Source organism: Lathyrus oleraceus, chromosome 4 (assembly GCF_024323335.1).
Source record: "Lathyrus oleraceus cultivar Zhongwan6 chromosome 4, CAAS_Psat_ZW6_1.0, whole genome shotgun sequence".
NCBI classification, from domain to species: Eukaryota; Viridiplantae; Streptophyta; class Magnoliopsida; order Fabales; family Fabaceae; genus Lathyrus; species Lathyrus oleraceus.
Window position 1 is genome coordinate 471,070,130 of NC_066582.1, and position 10,229 is coordinate 471,080,358.

The window sequence follows — 10,229 nt, forward strand, 5'->3', positions numbered from 1 at the left end:
TCGCATTTTTTTTCTTCTTCCAGCAGTTTAGGCTTATATTTTTATAGTATTACTTTGCAGAATTTTTATTGTTTTACCTTTTTGCAATTCTATTTTCTTTTCTAGCATTTAATTAATTCTTTTCGCACAATAGTTTCTACACCGGAAACTATTGTGCAACTTTTACCGGATCTAACCTTACGTTAGAATCTAGTTTTTATTTCCTTCATTTTAATTTGTTGTTTAATTGAAGAATCCAAGAACAAATCCTACTGGCTTGTGGTAGAGTGTTCAAGACTATTGTTTAACGCATTCAGGTTCTTTAATTATTATTTAATGCTTTGTTTTATTACTTATTTATATTATCTGCCTGGGATGAGTCTGTTTATGCATGATATGTATTTTTGTTTGTTTAGCATGTCTAGCTAATTCGCCTAGATATCGGTATGTAAAGTAAGCGAAATAAGGGATCAAGACTAAGTCGGTCTAATCAAACTTAAAATTAAAATCAATCTTTTTACGGTCTCAATTTACAGGTTTAATAACAAGAATTTTTTACAAAAGTAAAAGACATAAAGAAGTTAAAATCAATAGAGCGAGAGTTTGAGGTTTTAACTGGACAGTGTAAATTAGGCATTAATTCTAGATCAGGGCGAGAGCAAGTTTTAGAGTTAATTAAATTCTGACCTTTTCCAAAAAGTATTCTTAAAGATTGAATGTGAGGACGAGAGTTAAGCATTCGGGTTTAATTGTATAACCTAAGTCAACAGAGCGAGAGTTTGAGATAAGGGTGTTTAAAACGGTCAGTGTTTTCTTAAAAAGAGTTTCTGCAACTTTATTGCTTTCAAAAAGTGGTTTTTGACTTAATTATAAGTGACAGCTACATTAACATAAAGTCATGGTTTATTCAACAGAGCGAGAGTTTGAGATAAAACCTTTAATCAATAAAGTTAACTAAAACGATTTATTTTAAAACCAAGAAACCGACAAAGAATTGATTCCATAATTACGACGAACTACATACCGATATCCGATTTATTAATATTTAATCTAGATCTTAGTTTAGTTTTTAGCTTCGCCCCCAAACAATCAACCATTATTCACCTTAGCTTTACGTAGTAACCTTAGATAACGGTATATCGATTCATAAGTCCCTGTGGGATCGATATCTTTTAAAACTACGCGATAGAACTGTGCACTTGCAGTTTGTACCCCAAATTCGACTCATAAAGTCGCGATCAAGTTTTTGGCGCCGTTGCCGGGGACTTTTATTTAATCGATATCGTAACTCTTCCGTTACGCTGTAGAGACTAAGGTTTCTTTTTCTTCTATTCTTTCTTTCGTTGAATTGTATGCCACGCACTCGCTCACAAGGCGAACCGCTCTATTTACGAATCAACGATATCGAACTATATCTCCGAGTCTTACGACGAATTCGGGAATATCGTGTTGCAAACAATCTCCCTCCTATAGAACTTCCTGATTTCAAAAACCTTTTTCCTTCGATAACCGAGATGGCAGAACCAGCTCGTGCTCTTAGAGATTACGCCGCTCCATCGCAAGATGAGCCGCATTCAAGTATTGCTCCGCCCGCAATCGAAGCAAACAACTTCGAACTTAAACCTTCGCTGTTGCAGGCGGTGCAACAGAACCAATTCTCTGGAAATCCTACCGAGGATCCAAACCTTCATTTATCCGTATTTGTCCAATACGCTGATACTGTTAAAGCTAATGGTGTCACTTCAGAGGCAATTCGACTTCGTCTTTTTCCTTTCTCATTAAGAGATAGCGCTAGAAGATGGCTTCAATCTCTCCCTTCCAACTCAGTCACCACATGGAACGAGTTGAAGAAAGTTTTTCTTGCCCGATACTTTCCGCCAAGCAAAACAGCTATGTTAAGAGCCCAGATAAACGGATTTAAACAGAAAGACAACGAGTTTCTTTTCGAAGCATGGGAAAGATATAAAGACATGATGAGACTTTGCCCACACCACGGTTTGGAAGACTGGTTAGTAATTCACACATTTTATAATGGTCTCTTATACAACACAAGGTTAACAATAGACGCCGCTGCAGGTGGTGCATTAATGAACAAACCTTATGCTGATGCTTACCAGCTTATCGAGAGCATGGCCCAAAACCACTATCAGTGGGGAACCGAACGAACAACGGTGGAAAAACCTCAAACGAAAACTGGCATGTACGAGATAAGTAACCTTGATCACGTTAACGCAAAAGTGGATGCTTTGGTCCAGAAAATTGAAAGTTTAAACGTATCACCTCCAGCCGCTGTGGTTGCTATAACTCAGAATTGCGAGGTCTGTGGAATCCAAGGCCACACTCCTACGGACTGTCAACTCTTGACAGGAATCCAAGCAGAGCAAGTAAACTATGCTCAAGGAAGCCCCTATTCGAACACCTATAACTCAAATTGGAAGAACCATCCAAACTTTTCATATAAGACCAATAACGCTTTGTACGCACCTGGACAGTCTCCAAATCAAGCCCCAGCTATACCTCCGGGATATCAGAAACCGAACCCATCCATGCCTAACAATAACGCCCCTAGGAAATCCAACTTGGAAATCATGATGGAAAACTTTATAGCTTCCCAACAACAAACCAATAAAGATTTCCTAAACCAGAATGTACACACTGGCGAACAACTTAAACAACTAGCAAGCAAAGTAGATGCCTTGGCTACCCATAACAAAATGCTGGAAACACAAATATCACAAGTAGCCCAACAACAAGCACCTACTGCTGCCCCAACTGGTACATTCCCTGGACAGCCCCAACCTAACCCGAGAAGCCACGCTCATGCAATTATATTAAGAAGTGGAACGGAAGTGGAAGGACCGTCTGATCCAAGAATAGAAAACCAAAACCCTAAGAAATCAACTGAGGAAAGTGAACCTAAGGAAAAGGAAGAGAGTAATAAGGAAACCCTAGAAAAGAAGGAACCTTATGTACCTCCACCACCTTACAAACCACCTATACCTTACCCTCAAAGGCTTGTTAAAACCAAAGATGCGGGCCAATTTAGAAAATTTGTTGATCTCCTTAAACAATTAAACGTTACAATTCCGTTCACCGAAGCTATTACGCAGATGCCCTCATATGCTAAATTCTTAAAAGAAATCCTTTCTAATAAGAGGAAACTTGAGGATAGCGAAACCGTTACACTCCCTGCCGAATGTAGCGCTATAATCCAAAACATGCCCCCTAAACTCAAGGATCCAGGTAGTTTCTCTATACCCTGTCACATAGGAAAATTTGTCATCGACAAAGCCTTATGCGATTTAGGAGCCGGAATTAGCGTTATGCCTTTATCCATATGTAAGAAACTGGAAATGGGAGAATTAAGACCAACCAAAATGTCTGTGCAACTAGCAGATCGTTCCATCAAATATCCTGTAGGAATCCTTGAAAACGTTCCCGTACGCATAGGTCAATTCTACATTCCCACTGATTTTACAATTATGGACATTAGAGAAGATGATATTACACCCATTATACTGGGAAGACCATTCTTAGCAACTGCCGGTGCAATCATAGACGTAAAACGAGGACGACTCACCTTCGAAGTAGGTGAAGAGAAAATTGAATTCATTCTTTCCCAATTCTTGAAAGCACCTGCAATAGAAGATACATGTTACTTCATGGATATCATCGATGAATGCATAAAAGAAGCAGAGTTAGAAGAAGACAAATCATCTGATTGCCTTGTAGAAAACAGATCTAACCAATGTTTGGCAATAACACCGGATCCTACGCAATGTCTTAACAAACCAACCCCTGACCTGAAAACACTTCCCAAAAATCTGAGATATGAATTCCTAGACTTAGAACTTGAACGACCTGTGATAGTTAATGCAGACCTAGGAAGACTCGAAACAGAAAAACTCCTACATATCTTAAGGAAGTATCCAACCGCACTAGGGTACCACATCACCGATCTTAAAGGAATAAGTCCTTCTATTTGTATGCACCGCATCATGTTAGAAGAAGACTGTAAAACCTCTAGGGAACACCAGAGAAGACTAAATCCGATCCTGAGTGAGGTAGTAAAGAAGGAAATAACCAAGTTATTGGAAGCAGGTATTATATATCCTATATCTGATAGCAAATGGGTTAGTCCTGTGCACGTTGTACCAAAGAAAGGAGGCATAACCGTTATTGAAAACGAAAAAGGGGAAACTATAACTAAACGAATCGAATCAGGATGGAGAATGTGCATTGATTATAGGAAACTAAACAAAGCAACCCGAAAAGATCATTTCCCTTTACCATTCATTGACCAAATGTTAGAACGATTAGCAAAACATTCACATTTCTGTTATCTAGACGGTTATTCAGGCTTCTTTCAAATACCAATTCACCCTGATGACCAAGAAAAGACAACGTTCACGTGCCCTTTTGGTACCTTCGCTTATAGACGAATGCCGTTTGGTCTGTGTAATGCCCCTGCAACCTTTCAAAGATGCATGATGGCAATTTTTGCCGACTTTCTCGAAAACATCATGGAAGTATTTATGGATGACTTTTCTGTATACGGACAAAGTTTCGAAGAATGCCTTGAAAACCTGGAAAGAGTTCTTGAGTGATGTGTAAAAGTAAACTTAGTACTTAATTGGGAAAAGTGCCACTTTATGGTACAAGAAGGAATTGTTTTAGGACACATCATCTCGAACAGAGGAATTGAAGTAGACAAAGCCAAAATAGAGGTAATCGAAAATCTTCAACCCCCAAGAACCGTGAGAGAAGTACGAAGCTTTTTAGGACACGCCGGTTTTTACCGACGATTCATCAAAGACTTCTCTAAGATAACTAAACCTTTAACCGGACTGTTGATGAAAGATGCCGAATTCATATTCGACGATAACTGTTTAAAAGCATTTCAAACGCTTAAGCAAGCATTGATCTCCGCACCCATAATGCAGACACCAGACTGGAATGAACCATTCGAAATAATGTGCGATGCCAACGATTATGCTGTAGGTGCTGTTTTAGGACAACGAAAGGATAAAAAGCTTCACGTTATATATTACGCAAGCAGAACCCTGGATGAAGCGCAAATGAATTACGCCACTACCGAGAAAGAACTCCTAGCAGTGGTATTTGCGCTAGATAAATTTCGTTCTTACTTGGTTGGAGCTAAAATAATAGTTTACACTGATCACGCTGCTATCAAGTACCTTTTAACAAAAAAGGATGCTAAACCTAGACTCCTAAGATGGATCTTGTTGCTACAAGAATTCGACTTAGAAATCAAGGACAAGAAAGGAACTGAAAACGTAGTAGCAAACCACCTCTCTAGACTTGAGAACCTTGAACCGGAAAGAACATCAATTAATGATGATTTCTCGTATGACAAACTTATAGCTACTTTGGAAGAGAACAACTCCGACCTGCAAGTAGAAACCACCTTAGCTATATCTGCCACACCATGGTACGCTGATCTAGTCAATTATTTAGCTGCCGGAATAGTTCCACCTACTTTATCTTACCAGCAGAAGAAACGATTCTTCTACGACATAAAACACTATTACTGGGATGATCCCTTACTTTTCAAAAGAGGCCCCGATGGTATTTTCCATCGATGTATACCCGAAGAAGAGGTAGAAAATATAATCCAACACTGCCACTCCGCTCCTTATGGTGGACACACAAGTACATCCAAGACCTGCTCTAAAATCCTACAAGCCGGCTTTTATTGGCCAACTATATGGAAGGACGTACATGCGGCTATTAAGGAATGTGACAGATGTCAACGCACGGGAAACATATCTAGACGTGACGAGATGCCACAAAAAGGTATTTTGGAAGTAGAGATCTTCGACGTGTGGGGAATAGACTTCATGGGACCTTTTCCATCCTCTTTCGGTAACAAATACATACTCGTGGCAGTTGACTACGTATCAAAATGGATCGAAGCTGTAGCCTCCCCAACAAACGACACCCGAGTAGTAACTAGACTCTTTAAGAATATAATATTTCCGAGATTTGGCATCTCAAGAATAGTAGTCAGTGATGGTGGATCGCACTTTATATCCAAGGTACTCGAAAAATTATTATTTAAATATGGAGTGAGACATAGGATAGCGACACCTTACCACCCTCAGACCAGTGGACAAGTGGAAGTATCTAACAGAGAAATCAAGCAAATACTAGAAAAACGGTCGCCACTTCAAGGAAAGATTGGTCATTGAAATTACCAGAAGCTTTGTGGGCATACCGAACTGCTTATAAAACCCCCATAGGGACGACCCCATTTAAGCTCATTTATGGAAAATCCTGTCACCTCCCGGTAGAATTAGAACATAAAGCCTATTGGGCTATTAGAAATCTGAATCTAAACTATAAAGCCGCCAGTGAAAAGAGAATCCTTGACATAAACGAATTAGAAGAACTCAGAAGAGACGCCTATGAAAATGCCAGAATCTATAAAGAAAGAACAAAACAATGGCATGACAAGCGTATATCAAGGAAAATCTTCAAGCAAGGCGACGCAGTCCTTTTATTTAACTCTAGACTAAAGTTATTCCCGGGAAAACTACGATCCAGATGGTCAGGACCTTTTCATATCACTAACATCTTCCCCAGTGGAGCAATAGAAATTAAAGGCAAATCCACAGAACCGTTTACCGTAAACGGGCAACGTCTAAAACACTATCATTATGCGAAAACCAATGGAGATTCGCAAATCCTACACTTAGACGAAATGCCCCCAGGACCTATAGACTATACTTAACAGTTTCTTTGTCGAGCTTGCGACATTTAAACAAAGCGCTTAGTGGGAGACAACCCACAATTATTTTCTTATTCTATTATTATCATTTTCCTATTTTTCTTTCCTCAATTATTCTTTTAATTTCTATTTAGTATTAATTCCTGATTTATTTTAATTCAAAAGAAAAAAAAATAATATAATAATAATATTTTTTTCTCCTTTCGGCATTTGGCCAAATCCTGACTAAAACTCATGTTTTCTTTTCTCTAGCTGACACTAACCAGATGGGACATTTTGATCGTATGAGTATCAAATTCAGAGGAATGGCTCAGAAACAAAAGTTTGAAGAACTAGCCACTAGAGAGATGCTACCTAGTTTATATGCTGATGATTGGGCTATGACTGCCCTTGGACTTAGACAAAGTGTCCTGTATTTGCTGAACCAGATAGGATGGGAGACATCCCCTATCCTGAGACATTTCACCACCTACCGGAGACTCACACTAGAATTCCTTAGCTCATTAATCTATCTACCCAGCCATGGAAAAGGAATTAGCAGAGGTTTTATCCAGTTCAGAATGTTCAATATGGAGTACCAATTTAATATTAGAGACTTTACCAATCTTTTGGGTTTTCCTACCTCCTTTGACACATTCACAGTAAGCCAGGAAGAACTTTTGAACATAGAGAACTTGAACACTTTTGGGGTAAGCTGACTGGAAATGATGAGCCCGAAGAACATGAGTTTCTCTCTGGAAACATACACAACCCGACCTTTCGCTATTTCCATAAGATCCTGACCCACACTTTATTTGGGAAGAAGCCAAATAGTACTTCAGTTTCACGTGATGAACTCTTCATCATATTTTGTGCTTCCCAGAACCGTCCAGTAAACGGTGCCACTTTTATGTTAGCTAATTTGGACCACCTTATCCAGGATGAGCGAGCACCCATTAGAATAGGCGGTTTGATAACTATGATAGGTAATGCTATTGGATTACGTCAGCCTATGCTTAACCTAAGCCCTTTTTGTGGCATTACTACTATGAGTATACCCTTCCTCTTCAACACTATGTTTATAGCAAACCTAGGGTCTGACGAGTTTGAGCTTATTATTGATAACCAGGTTCTTTGCCTATTCACCATGCCCGACCCTAGGACTAGCATTCATAACCGCAGTAACTTGCTCTATAACCTGAACGAAACTCCCACTCCTGCTAGATCCACTGAATCCATCCAGGACTATGAGATTTGTGATGACTATGAGACTTATGATGACCAGATCCCTCATGCGGAATCTGACCCTCAGACACCATCCGGCTATTATGATATTGACCCTCCTCCTCAGCCTGTTCAGACCGAAGAATCAGCCATATCCGACCTCCGGCATCATATGCCCGGAACTGATTATAACACCGCCATTGAAGCTTTGATGTCAGAACAAGACGCCCTCAGAGGAGAATTTACTAACATGAGACACGAAGTTCTAGGATACATGAGCAGTATGACAGATCAGTTTCACGAGTTGCTACATCGTGTTAACTCTTTTGCTCCTCCGGCCAGAGATCGTACAGAGGGATAGAATTTAGTTATTTTTCTAAGTTATTTAGTTTTAAGTTAGATTATTCATTAATGTTATTTGAATTCATGTTCACATTTATTTCTCTTTCATTTCATTGTTTTCCTTTCCTGTATTACATTATGATCATTTTATTGAAGCTGTTTATTTAATTTTATTATGCAATAGCTATTATGCTCTAATGTTGCTACCTATGACTTATTATTATACAAAGCAGATTAAGCGTGCACGATAAATTAAATTGCAAAATAAACCAATCATAAGCAAAACAAAACAAAATAAATAACAAAAATAAAATCCTTTACCAAATTGATTCTGTGAAACGCTACTGAAGCCTTGCCAAAATGGAATGTGTGACGAGCGTCACACAAATCCATAACGGACGGCACACCAAGTGCCTGTTACGAACGTCACACCCCTGTGACGAGCGTAACACCCTTCAGACTAGTGAACGTTAAGGAGCCGTTGGAGACGAACGTTACACCTTTTTATTTTTTACCTTCCCCATTAATTTCCATTCAACCACACTTAATTACTTTTCAACCACTTCTTCTTTCCAACTTCCAAATTCTTCTCCTATAAATACCCACCAAACCTTCCTTCATTCACCACAAACCATTCTCTCCTATCAAATACATTTCTTTTCTTTCCAAATCACCCCTTCAAAATTCATTCATCACAATGGCGGGAAATCAGAATTTTGGAAATATCATCTTCCGATCCGTAGATGAAAATTATCAAAGGGAGCAATTCGAGCGTTTCCAACAGCGAGGCGTCGTTTCCACCAGGTACCCCGATTTAACTTGTTTACAACAATTAGGATTACTCCAAGGTATCGAATGGATGCTCCGTCAAGCCAACTTAACCTTCCTTTGCACTCATAATCAACCCACCTACCCATCCCTAACCTTAGAATTCTTAAGTTCATACGACTACACCACTCCCGCCGGTGAAGACGAATTTTTAACCGGTACCGCAACCTTCCGTATGTTTAACACCGAGTACTCCTTAACCCAAAACCAATTGAGTACCATGCTACAATTCCCCATAGAAGGTCTGCTACACCCCAGAATCCCTCCAAACTCAAACTGGAACACAGTTGGCGTTTTCGGCCTTTTTAAGAAAATTTCCGGTATAGATACCTACAACTGGGAAGAGCTCCTTCTCTCCCATATACATAACCCCACTATCCGGTACTTTATCCGCATCTTGCAAAACACAGTTTTCGGAAGACCAAACAACAGCAAGGTCAACTCAAAGGAGCTATTCTTCCTCCAGTGCGTCTTCGAACCAGATACTCAGGTAAACGCCGCCTCCTTTCTATTTCATCATATCCGCACCTTATGTGCTAGAGGCCGGCAACCTTTTATAATTGGTGGATTAATCACCACCATAGCACTTGGCCTAAACCTAGGGGATAAACTCCAAACTTTAGAATCTCTACCTCCCCTATCTATGGATATCAGCTACTGTCGATCCAGCCGCTTGATTAAGAACAGAGTAGGCGGAGGATATTATCTTATGGTGAACAACCAGGCAGTCCCAAGCGTTGTTCTACCAAATATCGCCCTAACTGATGTCACAAACCCCGACCGCCACCTCTATGATCTAAACGCTCCCGAAGCCACCGAGCCTTCACAAACAAACCCGCACACAGACGAGTTTGAAGCAATGGAGCAAGGTGATCATCCGCCTACACAACAGTCAGTCCCGCTCAACCCTTCCGGCAATGCAACTGGCCCATCCTCCCAACGTCGTCGACGAAGAAGGCCTGCAACCAACGACGACATCATGGACGCTATTGAGGGTATGCAGGCACAGAATGTCGAGATGATGCAGATAATGCATCAAATGCAACAACAACAGGATGCTAGGAATGCCATAACCGACCAGCGGTTTACTGAGTTGTTCAGCAGGTTCGACAACTTAGACTTACGT

At 40.0% G+C, this 10,229-nt stretch overlaps 1 pseudogene; it reads right to left on the bottom strand.

Annotated features, from left to right (window-relative positions):
* Positions 1 to 1,878: 1,878 nt before the first annotated feature.
* LOC127077514 (uncharacterized) lies at positions 1,879 to 1,978 on the bottom strand (annotated as a pseudogene).
* Between the last annotated feature and the right edge of the window lie 8,251 nt (positions 1,979 to 10,229).